The 12,977-nt window shown below is 40.7% G+C and overlaps 1 protein-coding gene across 1 annotated transcript in view; it reads right to left on the bottom strand.

Moving 5' to 3' along the window:
• Nucleotides 1-12,977, bottom strand: part of MSRB3 (methionine sulfoxide reductase B3) — an 823,136-nt gene that overhangs the window by 601,245 nt on the left and 208,914 nt on the right. The gene's annotated exons all lie outside the window — the stretch shown is intronic.

Below are 12,977 nucleotides of genomic sequence, written 5' to 3'. Positions count from 1 at the left end.
AGCCTTCTCATCTTCTGAGTTCCCCCATTTGCTGCCATTATAACTGTCTTGTCTGTACTCCTTTATATCCTATTCAATATACTACACTTAATAAATGGTAAAAATCCACTGATGGCCATAAGTACCAAACTGTATATTTGAATCTTCTTTTTCTGCCCATTAACTGGTCTCCATTATTGCTTATGTAGAAAGCAGATGCTGACTTCATCGGTGAATAAACCATCATTTCAACATTTAATGTAGCTCATGCTTGCATGTCATGAAAATGCTTTGGTCGTATTTTTGTATTTAGCTGAATTTGTTTTGCCACCATGTGAAGCTACCCTGTGACAATTGTATCTTTTAGGATGGACACATTATTTTTTATCACTCAGGGATGATTATCCAATAGTAGGTGTCATTTCATTAGTTTCAACCATCCTTAACAATAGTCAGTACATAACTACTGCCTTATCTGTCTGACACACTATATCATGCCAACTATTCTCAGTCTTTAAACTGAGAATAAAGGTGCACTACACGTTATACATGCACTAGGTTTGTTTTCAAAATTTTTCCTGTATCTTTAAATGCCAATACTCTTTTTGCACCAAAAGTAGTGCAATACTGGATGACTCTAAGATTTATCAAAAATCATTTGGCACAGTATCCTATTAAAATTTTCTTACCAAACTTTCTTCCTTTAGCCTCAAATCATCCCTCTCTATCCAACTGACAAGCAGCCATCAGTCAAATGGAGACAAAATCTTTCCACCTACCTACCCGACACAGTCAGCATCACACAGGTATCAATTTTAGGCCCCCTATTACTTAACCTTTTTATCAACAAACTACATACTGTCACTCACCTTGTTAGCATAGCTCAATTTGCTGATGACAACTTTTATATGTACAACCCTATCCCTACCAGCACTTCAGGATGTCAAATCCTTTCACTGCTAGCAAGTCTTGGATAAAAGATGAAAATCCACTTTGAAATCCTAAAAAAAAACATTCTTTTGACTTCTAGACAATAACATAGAAATTGAAACTGTAACCTAAAGAAAACTTCTGGGCATCCTAACTGACAATAACCTGTAATTTGACCAACACATATTGTAAGTCCAAACACTACCAGATAGATGATGCAAGAAAAAAATATCTAATTAGATTCTTCCATATCTGCTCTATGCCTCACCTATTTTTACAGACCTAAAAACTACACTTAAAGCTAACCTCTCCACGTGTTACAATAAGAGCATAGGAAATTACTAGGCTATCGACCTGGAGGTCATTTTAAGCCTAGCCATTTCATCCCAATGTAATACCATAGAAATGCTTGTCAGTACCCAAGATTGCATTTAGTGATGACTGCCCATGTCCAGGAGGATTGTGGGCTCTATCCCTGATAAACATTTATGGTACCCCATCCACTCATCCAGGTTTCTCTTGAACAGTGTCATAAAGGTGCTCTGTTTCACATGAATTGGTAGCCTGTTCCAAAGATGCAGCAGTCACTGGGAGATAAATCTGTCCCTAGAGCATGTCCTGTTTAAGTCACAAGTCATATTTAGGTCCCTGGAATGGGTAGCCCTAGTCCCATTTTATTTACAGATATGCAACAAGTTCGTTAGGTTTGGGTCTTGGATTGCTGTGTAGGCCTGGCATAAGTCTTCCCTAAGAAGTCTATATGATATGGAGTATGGTGACATGGACTTTAGTCGGTCTGTGTAAGGCACATGCTGGAGCCTCTTGATCTTCTTTGTTGGAAACCTCTGAGGTCACTCTAATTGCTGCAGATGCTTAGTACAGTACATGCCAAATGGGTTGTTATACTCAAATATGGGCCAGATAAGTGCTGAGTATAGGGGTGTTATAACTTCTTTTGGTCTGGGGGTGATGCCTTTACTAATCAAGTGTGCTACATAGAAAGCTTTCCTTACTACAGTAGACACATGGTGGTTGAAGTCAAGGTCGCAGTGAACTTGTGATCCCAGGTCCCTTACCACTTCATGGGTACTCAGAGTATTGTTGTTGATTTGAAAGTGTAAGGGGGCACTGTTTGTGCAGAAGAGAATGATGATGCATTTCTTTGTATTCAGTTTGAGACCATGACTAATAAACCACTCGGTCTGCATGAGACTCTCCTGGAATATACTGACATCATTTGGGGACTCAATGATTGCACTTAGGGGCAAACTTGGTCAGCCACGACCCTTTAGTTTTGAACTGAACTTCTGAGAAGTATACACCAAACAGTAGGGGGCCCAACACTGACCCCTGTGGCACCCCACTGGCAACAGGTGCCGGTTGATGTGGAGTCACCCACTTTGATACTGTGTGTCCAGTTTGTATGCCAGTTGTGAACCCATTTTACAATGAAGGGGTTTACATTCAGTTTGCTAAGCTTATCAGTAATGCCCGAATATGGGATTGTGTCGAAAGTCTTTGCCAGGTCGAGGTATGCTGTGTGCACAGATTGTCCTCATCAATGGTCTTGGTCATGTTTTCAAAGAAATCCACCAGATTTAACAGGCAGGATTTGCCGTTCAAGAAGCCAAATTGGGTAGGATCCAGGGTTTGGAGGTCACCTATATCTTTATTTATGAGGTCCATAATGATTTGTTCTGTTGCCTTACAGATGAGGCTGTTCAGGCTTATGGGTCTCTAATTCCCCACGTCTGTTGCTAGGCCGCCTTTGTGGAGTGGAATAACTGTTGCTGTTCTCCATTACGCAGGAACACAGCCTGTGGTTAGGTTATGACTGAAAAGGGGTACTAAGTGGTAATGTTAGTTCGTGTTTTAGCCTGTTTAGAAGACAGCCTGGGATTTCATCTGATCCCATAGATGCTGTGATTTTTGCCTTGGACAAGGCTTTGAGGACCTGCTCTTCAGATATTTAGGGTGGGGAGAAGGTTTGTTGAAAGTTTGGAGGAGATAAGGGAGTGAAATTTTCATCAAACCTATCCACTAGCAAGTTTTCTATCTCTGTGGGGTCAGTGTCTGTGATACCATTGGCCACTAGTTCTGCTCATGCTTGGGTCCTACCCTTTAGGTTACATATGTAGCTGTAAAAGGCCTTATGGATATCCTTGGCAGTACTTGCTAAGTTTCTCTCAAAGGAACCCTTGGAGGTTTTGACAAGTTATCATATTTGCGTGTTGATGCTCAAGAGCATGTTTTTCCATTGTTGGGGCCTTGCCTTTGTTTTATTGGACAGCAACTTTTTGTATTCATTGTAAAGTTTGTTGATGCTTGATGTCCACCATGGCAGCTTGTTTTTACTTGGGACTCCTGCTTTGATTCTTTCTGGTATGGCCAAGTTTATACACTTATGCAAGTGACTGTACATGGCTTTAGTGTAAGCTTTGGTGTAGTTACGACTTCCAGCTTGGGGTGGGGCTTAAAATGCATTTATACCTTTACCTAGGAAGGTATAGTTTGCCTTGGTGAAGCTTTTTCATCTGATTTCACCCTTTGTAAGTTCTGGTGTTAGTGCCAGCTCGAAGGTGACTGATTTGCACTCAGTTTTAAGTAATGACGGTCCGACAGTTGCGGTAGTGCATCTATTTGACATGTTGGTGAAACCAGATACAGAATGTTTGTTCCCATTGTCAGTGTATGGACAATTTGCTCCAGGGTATTTGAATTAACAAAGTCAAGGAACTATTGTGCTAGTAAGTTAGGGCTACCGTACATTTCCCACTTGATGGTGGAATAATTGAAATCCCCCATAACCAATGTGTTCAGTAAAATTTAGTTTGTCTTCAGTTTGGTTAAGTAGGCTTTGTGGGCATCATGAACCACTGATGTGGATCTATAACTGTCTATAACATGAATGAGGGTCTTACCCACTGTAACCTGGACCTGGAGTAACTCAATGGTGTTGTCCAGTCTAATTAGATGGGAGGTGAATTTATCTCTAATATAGATTGAAACACAGCCTCCAATAAAGTAGCCAAATTTGCTGCCAGCCTTACATATATGACTCATCATTGCAGAGCCCTGCAATGACTAAACTCTCTTGAACCACCCAGCTATACAACATACTCACAACTTATTAATGCACACAGTCTTATACATGCACCAGAAAACTGTACAGCACTAAAAGATACTTTCCATGCAGAGATCTTCCTTCAACCAATAAGCTCTTAGCAATAACAGTAAAGTCTAATAACTCAGCAGGTGACTCATACTCCTATTATGTAGCTAAACTCTGGAACACCATCGCAACATACCCTCTTTAAGCCCTCACTATATCAACACCTAAGCCACACATAATCATGAACATGCTCCTCATCTGGGTATTTCTATTTTCCTTTGCTGGTTCATACCCCATCGCTTTATACCCTATAGCCCTTACTACACAACAAACCTTTCCATACTCCTCAGTTTCCTTCCTACCTTAATCCCCACTTTACAATTCAATTTCTTTTTGATCCTCCCACTTTATCCATAATCAATATCAACCTGTTTTTTTCCCATTTTCTACATGGGGTCAAAGTGTTGCATCAAGTGTTGCCATTGCTTTTGATTCAGTGCCACTCCCCAACATTCTTCAGCAAACATGCTGACTATCGCAGGTCTTCTCTCACACAATCCATCTATTTCTATTCTGGTTGCCCTCATTTCCTTTTGTATTCTTCCTGACTGTCCCAAATCTTCCTCACCAGATTGTCTACTGCTTTCCTACACGTGTTCAGACCTCCATAATCTGTTCTTGTCTGCAATTGGAGCTACTTGGGCTTCTGCTATGATGTTCTCATTTTTTCATCTGTCCCACAGTGTGCATCCTACCACATGTCTCACGCACTCATATCCATTACCTCCAGCTTCCTCAACTGCTCTCCCTTCACTGCCCATGTTTCTGCACTATATGCAGTACTGGTTGTACTACTGTTTTGTATACCTTACTTTTCAGCTTATTTGGCAATTTTCTGTTATACACTAGCCCTGATACTCTGTGCCAGTTATCTGCAGCCTCTCTAATTCAGCCTTTGATGTCCTCACTTACACTTCCCTTTTCCACAACGACCCTCACCAGAACTTTCAGGTAGTGTGACAGGAATTTGATACCTCTACTGCCCACAGTTGTGAATGTCTTGTACACTGGCACCAGTATGCTTATTCTCCAGTCATCTGGGATATGCCTTTCTCTCCATACCGCTATGCTCCCTCAGAAGTCATACCTCTTGTAACTCACTCAACATCTTGATTATATCTGCTGTGACCTCATCTGGGCCTGCTGCTTTCCCTGACTTCATTGTCCTTAGTGCTCTTCTTACTTCTATGGTGGGCTCTTTTTCTTCTTTCAATGTGGGTTGTGTCTTGGGCAGCACAGTTTCTGTGTTTTTTTGCTATTCAAAAGCTGCTGGAAGTACTCCTTCCATCTGCCTACTATGTCTTGTGGACTAGTGAGCAGGTTGATCCTGGTATCCCTTATGAAGGGTATCTGATGACTATCTTCTTTATCTTTCTGTCTTTGTTTTGCAACCTGAAAGAGTTCATTTGTGCTATCTACCGTGTCACTTTCCAGAACCTGGTACAGTGCCTCTGATGACGTGTTTGTCACTATTGCAACTGTTCTCTTAACCTCTTTGTTACACAAACAGTATTGTTTCTTAGCCCAGTCTTTTCTATCTCCCACTTTTTCCTGCATTCCTTCTTTATTTTGATGACTTCCTGGGCATCTGTATTCCAGCACCAGCTTTCCTTGTGGACCTTATTTCTATACCTGGCTCAGGTGCATATCTGTTCTATAGTCTTCAGATATGCTGCTTTGAGGCATTGCAATCTTCCTCAACTCTACCTATTTTCTCTTCTTCCTGAGGTGCTAGAACCCAGAGTATTTCCTTGAATTGTTCTGCTTTCTCTCTCCCTCCAGTCAACTCCCAGGTCTTCAGACTGGTATCTATTGACCTTTCCACTTCATTCACCTCCTTCAAATACTCTCCACCACTCTCTTCTAACCAGATTCTGTGTCACTATGTAAACTATCATTCCTATGCCCAGTATCCTTGGCTCCACAGCTATACAATGCCTCTCCCCTGCTCTTCTAGTTTTAACTATCTACCTACAAGCTAATGTTTTATAATCCTTATCGCAATTTAATTTATTCCTAACATCTACGGTGTAACTAATGTGTGTTTGTTGCATATATTGCACATGAACTGTTTGCATGCTAAATGTTATACACTTGGAATTTAATATCATGTATAATGTCACCGCAAAAGGAATACCTCTTTTATCTTTGTATAGTGTCACTAAAGAACAATTACCTGTTTTTATATAGATGTATTAAGTAAGTATCTATGTAAGGTATCTTTGCAAAAACTTTGTTTGACCTCCACTGAAAATGGCCTTTTTCAGTTGGACTTTCCCGATTAATACAGACATATAAATCAATCAATCACAGCATGTTGAATATATCATTACTGATTATAGGATTCAGCAGATACCCACCAACAACAGCAGATGAAGGTAAGAGTATATTCTTAAGTGCTGTGTGTGGTTTAGGTAAATGATTTAAAGTGCTTAACAAACACTGCACTGACATGTGAGTATATGATCAATAAAATGCTGTTTACCCATTAAAGACAAAAACATTACCTAAGTAAAAAGCATTGCAGAGATGATGAAGTTTATATCATATGAGATCATCCATTACCAACAGTTCAAAAACAGATGGGACAAAACCAAATAGAGAAGTCCATGAAAAGTAGACAAAAGTAGCACTGATCATTGAAATTACTACATCCTGTAATTACCGTGTCTTATGTACAGAAAGAGACACAAAGTCATAAAATACAAGGATTTGCTGGCAGAAGTGAAAGCAATGTGGAAGAGGATGTCCAGACACTTCCAATTGTAGTAAGAGCAACGGGTCTCATAAAAAAGAATTTAGTCATATTTAGATATGCTACTAATATATGTAACTCTGTATGGATTGTGGAAGGAGTCAGTTCTGGGCACATAGCGGGTGTTGTGAAGAGCACTTTTGGCTAATATCAAAGACTGAAACAGTACTAATTTCATGAACTTTAATCATACCCTGACTTAGGAATGGGGACCATTCCTGTCATGGTATGAGAAACCCAAAACACTTGTAGAAGTTAAACAGAAAGAAGCCTGCATCATTTTATTTGATACTACATCTAATTTATGGTCATAGACTCCTCCAACATACTCTCTGCAAACATCACTAAATTAGAATCTTCCTACTATAAAAATGTTCAACAGATATTTCTAAGCATACCTCTCAAATGTCCAGATTTTTGCCTCATATTTTTGGTCTGTTACTCATAAAATTTGTATTTTTCAGGCAAGTCACCAACAACTGAATTTGCTAAATAATGACATGCATTTCAGTTTCTGACTTCATAACCTTTGAAAAATGCATGCTAACACAAATCTTGTTATTCCAGCAACTTTCTAAGTTCGTAAGAGCAATATTTAAAATCTGTTATTTTAGGGCTTTTGACCCTCCCCCATTGTTTTAGGCTCTGCCCCGATATCTTGTGTTAAGAGGTTGAGAGGTATGTTTTTAATAGATCTATCATTGCCCATCAAACAGAAAAATCATCGAACAATATATGTCGTCGAACATGCTGTTCATTGACCCATTCGAGTAAGATTGCATTATGATAGGGATAAGGAAATTTGCCTTTTCCCCACTGAAGTAAGAACTCAGAGTTGGTATATATAATTAGCAGGGGGTGTGGGGGATGTGGGGGCACAGCCCCCCACATGAGGAATGTGATGCCCCACCACTGGCCCTGTATTCAAGGAGCCTCAATCCTCACCACTGACACCTGTGGGGGATGTAGACTGGGAGGATAACAGGTACACACACAGTATTTCCAGATGCAGCTCCCTGCATCAAGTGTAATTTCCCTTTAGAGCACACAGATACTACAGACAGTCTGGGGCTGCTTTCTCCCTCTTTCTCCAGATCCTCAATTAGACTTCCCACTGGCACAGCTTTAGAGTTGAGATTTCAGCTGAGTGGCCAAGCCAAGACCTCCAGCACCCTCTCTGTCCAGCTAGTGTTTCGTGTCCCTGTCCAAGTAGCTGACACACAGACTCTTGGAGATTTGTTTTACACTCACACACACACCTTGGAAAGGCTGGCACAGGTTTACTAGCTATAATCCATTCTGCCGAGACTGTAAGGTAGTTATTACTTCCACCAGCCAACTCTTTATCAGCTACTTTAAGGCCCTTAGCAAAGGGTGCCCAATCTTACTGTGTAATGTTACTATCAATACAAATGGTAGTCTGACCAAAAGCAAGGCTATTAGGAATGGCCTACACAGTGTCACCAAATAAATATGCAAGTACTCTCAGGACTTAAATATCTCTAGACAGATCAGTCACAATGAAAGGTTTAAATATATTTAATAATAAATATTAAAAGAACAATTTATTTTATTTATTTATTTATTTTATTTTACATTTGTTGACCGGGCTAGTCCAGCTGGATATATGTCCATTTTCAGTGGAGGCCCAGGGAGAAAAGCTCCAATGGTATTACAAGTAATTCACAGAAACAGGCAATACAAAGTAAAAATTATAAACACATTGAGTCAGAACATGAGATATACATGCAGACAGGCATAGTCATAGCAGGAAATTACATAAACAAAGTTTAGTAGATATTTGCTATACAAATTCTAAAAATATAAGTATATAATATGGAAAAAGGTGAAAAAGAAAATAATTAAAATATTTTAAAAAATATATTTTTTTTTTTTTTTTGTTTTTTTGTTACATATGTCTATAGGATGTTGTGTGAGGAGGAATTAAGGAGGAAAGGAAAAAGGAAGGTTAATCTGGGTTGTTATAGGAACAAAGCCAGTGTTTATTGAGATGTGTTTTCAGCTGTCTTTTAAAGAGTGGAAGACTAGACAAAGATGAGATATCAGATGGCAGTTTGTTCCACATTTTTCCAACAGAGTTAGAAAAAAGGCTGCCACCTGCAGAGTTATTGGGTATGGTAATATTAACCAGTAGTTTGTTTGAAGAGCGTAGGTGTTTCAAGTTATTATAAGGCGTAATGAGGTTAGAGAGAATTGGTGTTTTAGAAGGCTGAAATATAATTTTGTGAGCATTTAAGAGCTGTTGATAAATCAGCCTGTTAGGAAGTTCAAGCCAGCCTAGTTGTTTTAGATTATGACAGTGATGGGTTCTGAAGAGGGATCCTGTGGCAAATCGAGCAATATTATGGTAAGATGTAGCAAGTTTCTTGAGGTTATTTTTAGAGATTGGTATAAATAGGGGAAGCATATAGAAGGGTAGAGATAAGGTGAGAACTAGCTAAGGTGGTCCGAGCTTCAGGTGTAAGGAATGGTTTGATTCTATAAAGGGAACCAATCTTTTTGTTTATTACTCTTATTGTGTTGTTTATATGAGAATCAAAATTGAGATTGTTGTCAATAGTTATTCCTAGTAGTTTTGTATCAGGAGAAATCAGAGTGTTATCAGAGGAAGTAATAGAGAAGTTAAGAAAGGTTGATTTGTGGGTAGGTGAGAACAATAGCAACTTTGTTTTCTTGGGGTTGAGGAGTAGGCAACAGTCAGAGAACCAGTGTTCAACAGTGGAAAAAGCTTTTTGGGTAAGTGACAGGAGTTTAGTCTGAGAGGAAGCAGTGCAGATTTGCAACAAGAAAATACTGAGTATATATTTACAGTGACAGCAGAGTTCAACATCACAGCAATATTTAAAACAACACTGCAGGACAGTCTCAAATAAATAAAAGAAAAATATCAAAGCTAACCCTTGCTATTCATGACTACATCTAAGAGAATTTCTATACCCTAGTACACTTACTTAATTACAGCAGCAGGACAGATGTGTGGTGAATGGATTTTGTCAGGTCCAAGACAGAATACAGAATGCTCAGTCTCTCACTCAGAGAGTTCTTAAATTAATATCTCAAATATTACTGCTGGGATATCTTCCAGAATGACATTGTTTCTCGTCATCTGACTCTATCCCAGGTAAACTCCCCACTGCTGAAAGCTAGCAGCATACAGCATCCACCTGTGAAAATACATAGAAAAGGGCTTTTCCTCAGATCTGTGCAGTTGTTGGAAGTGATAAAACAATAAAACATTTCCACATCTCAAACCTAGCGATTATTTCTCCTTCAAGAAAACACAGAGAGCTCCCTAGTATAGACATCCTGTCTCTTGCTATCATAAAGTAATTTAATTTCAGCTATTTTCCTGAAGTTAACCTCCTGTATCCCAGTTGCCACTGATAAAATATACACATTTAAGCAGTTACAATACTATATGTACATTTCTGTTCTCTTCCAGCAGGGAACACTGTGGATCCATTTCAAGCACAAGCACTCTACAAAATATCTCTTCAGCACACGTCTGTACAAACCATCTTATTATGATATACAGTTCTAATAAGGTTGTAACACAAGCATCTTACATGAAGCATGTTGACATTCACAAATGACACATAACCATTTACAAAATTCCAGACAGCTGTGCTGTAAGTATCTCTCTTTATCACACTTCTAGATAAATCATGTTGATATTCACAAATGACATAATTATTTACAAAATTCCAGATAGCTTGAATGGCAGTATCTCCTTTTGTGACATTTCTTCCCCCTCAAAGACTCAAGTTAGTTTTACAAGTGACACTTGAGGAACTTGCTTGAGACGGATGAGCCTATCTGGGAATATATTACCCCATTCCCTGTTTTGAGATCCCAGCTGCCTTGGCATTGCTGACCCCAGTACAGTGCTGCACTGTCCTATCACATGCCTCCAACCCTAGGCTCCACCATAGTAATTTGGGACTTTGCTGGCTGGTTCCCTGTAGCCACAGATCCCCCTTAGACTTGTCCTGCCTTGTACTGCAAATACTTAGCACCAGGGTCTCTCTATCATGGTAAGGTTTCATCATGTTAACATGGTACAGTCTGTGCCACTGCCTCCTGCCTAGCAGTTCCACCATGTAAACATCACTGACCTTCCTTAGCACTTTGAAGGGTCCCACCCAAGCTGCCTGCAGCTTGTTGTGTCTAACAGGAATGACAGCCATAACCTGCTGCCCCACAGCATATTCTCTAGCTCAAGCATTCCTGTCATACCAGACCTTTTTCTGCTGCTGGGCTTCTGCAAGTTTCTCCTGGACCAAGTCCATGAGTTCCCTGAGCCTTGTCCTGAGGTTTAGGACATATGTCACAACAGACTCCTTGTACAATTCACACTCATCGCAAATCAAATCTAGAGGCCCCCTCACCCTATGCCCCTACAGCAACTCAAAGAGTGAAAAACTTGTGGATTCCCGGGGTAGCTCTCTGTAAGCAAACAACAGATGGGGCAAATATTTGTCCCACTCGCTCTTAAACTGGTCTGCAAATGCCCATAGCATGGTCTTTAGTGTAGAGTTTAACCTTTCAACCAGACCATTAGTCTGGGGATGGTAGGGGATAGTCTTTAGGTGCTTTACCCCACAGTGTTTCCACAGACAAGCCAGCAGGTCTGACATGAAACTGGCACATCTGTCAGTCAGTATTTCTTTTGGGAAAACTACCCTGTTGAAAATCTCTAACAAAGTATTTACCACCTTTTCTTCCTCAATGGAGGACAGGGCCACCACTTCGGGTATCTGGTAGCATAATCTACTACCACTAGGATATACTTTTTCCCTGTGGAACTTGGGGTACTCGGAGGCCCTGCAATATCCATAGCTACCCTCTGAAATGGCTCCTCAATCACAGGCAAAAGGATGACAAGAGCTTTCACCTTGTCTTCTGCTTTGCTTTCCTTTTGGAACTTGTCACAGGTCCTGCAGTACCTTGTTATATCCCTGGAAATCCAAGGCCAATAAAAGTTCTGCATAATATGTCTCTTTGTATGCTTTATGCCCATATGAAATGCAAAGGGAATGTCATGAGCTATGGCTAGAAGTGCCAGACGATAGGCTTTGGGCAGTAGCACTGCTGCATTCTCTCACACAATCTAGACCTCCCTCAGGGGGTCCAACCTCTATACAGCAACCCTTTGTCCCAGTAAACAGATTCCCCTTTTCCTTGACAATCACATGCCTCACTGGCAACATCTTTCAGGCCTTGTAATGTAGTGTCTGAGAGCTGAGCCTGACTCAGCTCTTTCTTTGTAACCCTTCACAGCTCCCCTTCCACAGGAAGTCTGGTATTCTCTGGCAGCTGTGCCTCACTGTCAGCCTGGTTAATACTACTCACATCTGCCCTTGTAGTCACTCTGCCCAAGGGAACATCAGTACCCACAAGCAGCTGTGGCTCACCTTCAGTCTCACTGCTGCAGGGTAGCTCTCTCTCTCTCTCTCTCTGATGTAACCACTACACCAATCCTGGCTTCAAGTCTGCGGTCTGTCTGCATCTTCCCCAGGCTACCAGACCCACATGCTTGTCTCCAAGCCTGATTGCATGTAACTGCATGCACACAAAGTACTGCATTATCAAAATCATTCTCTATCAGGACCTCTGCAGGGATATCGTCAAACACAATTACTTGTTTGCTTCCTTTTCCATCCTCCCAGTCAAGGTGAACCCTAGCCAAAGGTATATGGAATGGGGTCCCTCCTAAAGCTCTGACTTGAGTAGACTGCCCAAGCAAGTAGTGCTCCTTGTTAACCACTGCAGGCTTCGCAATGGTTAGGTCAGAGGCTGTGTCTCTCTTAGCAGTGGCCTGCTTCCCGTCTACTAAGATAGGATATAACCTCTTGTGGTAGTCTGGTACTCTTGTTGTTACCAGACAACTTACTGCTGGTATTCTGTCATTCCCACTTACTGGCTCTCCCACCTTTTGTTCCCCAACTTGCCTCCATGGACAACTATATGCTACATGGCTCCACTGGTTGCATTTAAAACATTTAACCCTTGGTCCTGGCTGTGTACCTGAACTAGTGGCTTCCCCTGCTACTGGTGGAATCTGTTGAGGCGTTTTATGGAGCAGACCACAAAAAATCACTTGAACCAAAAGCAACAGAC

The sequence above is a fragment of the Protopterus annectens genome, chromosome 11.part0 (assembly GCF_019279795.1).
Source record: "Protopterus annectens isolate FY-2018-M chromosome 11.part0, PAN1.0, whole genome shotgun sequence".
Lineage (NCBI taxonomy): Eukaryota > Metazoa > Chordata > Ceratodontiformes > Protopteridae > Protopterus > Protopterus annectens.
The sequence above is the reverse complement of the archived record's forward strand: the minus strand, read 5'-3'. Positions and strand labels throughout refer to the sequence as shown.